This window comes from Cantharellus anzutake (assembly GCF_015039405.1).
Source record: "Cantharellus anzutake strain C23 chromosome Unknown EI90scaffold_110, whole genome shotgun sequence".
Classification (NCBI taxonomy): Eukaryota; Fungi; Basidiomycota; class Agaricomycetes; order Cantharellales; family Hydnaceae; genus Cantharellus; species Cantharellus anzutake.
In genome coordinates this window covers 139,176-140,714 of record NW_024067060.1, presented here as the reverse complement: position 1 = coordinate 140,714, position 1,539 = coordinate 139,176, and positions in this window count along the sequence as shown.

Here is a 1,539-nt window from a genome sequence, read left to right as displayed (position 1 = left end):
CCTCTCCGACCCTATCTCCGTCCGCTCCGATACTCATCTCGGACCGAACATCGCCCCACTCACCACCCTTCCTACTACTCCGCTCCCCCTTCACAGCACCTCCACCCTCCCGTTATCCTCCTACGCTTCCCCCGTCTGCTCTGACACTCACCTTCGGACCTGACTACTCTCCTTTCCGCCACTCCTTCTCCCCTTACCTGTCCCCTCTCTCCTCCCTCCGTTACTCCTCCGCCACCCTACCGCCAAGTTACGACCTTCCACCGTTGTTCCGTACTTCGCACCTGGACACCGCTCGTACCTTACTCCGAGCCTCCGTCATAGTCCCTACCTCGGACTTTGACTCCACCTCAGTCTTAGTCCATTGCATTGGTGACCTCATACTACGTAAACACCATTGCCAATATTCCTTGGACTTCCAACCCCGCCTCCGTAACCTCCGTAAGCTCCGCAACCCCTGAGCTTCGCGGACCGCCTCCGGCACTCTCGCCATTTGTAATGTATTTCTCGCAATTTCCCTTCATCCCTATTTGGACTACTGCTTCCTTCTATTCTAGCCAGTTAGTCATCACCCCCACTTCCCCTCATCCTCCTGCCCCTCTGGGCCTCACCCTCTCTACCTCCTTTCGGACGTATCACAGGTCTTGCCCTATGACCTTCGGTACCGCTCCGCTCCCTCTACCCTTTGTTCCCGTTCGGACGTCTTCGTTCCGATTCGGTCACCCTTTGTTCTCCTTGTGCTTTTGCCCCTTCTTATATATATCGGCGCTTGTACATACTCGTCTTGGTTTCAGTCCGAAATCAACTTGAATTCCCCCAAGAGACTTTCCCTCTGCTAGATCCGAAATTAGGGACCCCTAGGACAACCAGCAATGGCACAGCGCTCCGCCTGAGTCGCTGAGGCCAAGGTCCTTCCATGCTAAGTCTCCGATTCCATTCCGGAGTCGTCCGAGTCGGCCCATTCTAACAGATTCCGGACCCCTCCTTATATACAATGTACATAGTAACTTGTAACCTCAGTCCGAAATTGACTTGAATTCCCCCAAGAGACTTCCCCTCTGCTAGATCTGAAATTAGGGACCCCCAGGACAACCAGCAATGGCACAGTGCTCTGCCTGAGTTGCTGAGGCCAAGGTCCTTCCATGCTAAGTCTCCGATTCCACTCCGGAGTCGTCTGAATCCGCCCATTCTAACAGTAACGGTTATTGTTAGAACTGGGCAAGGGCGGATGATTCCAGAGGGGAACCAGAGACTTAGCAAGGAGGGACCTTGGCCTCAGCGACTCATTGTCAGGGACAGCTCTGAAAGCAGCAAGGTCCTGGTGCGAGGGATTCGAGGGGACAGACATTGGCTATGCATAGCAGCGGTCCCGTCGCAGGGTGAGCGTCCCCAACCACTTAGTCTGAAGTGGGAAGTTGAATTATCATTAAAGGGGAGAAGCTACAGTACTTACCTGAAGTGGGAAGTTGAGAAGAAGGCTGCTTCTTCTGTTCTCACCCCAGGCACTATTATATACATGCAGTTGGGGTCACATGGGAGGGG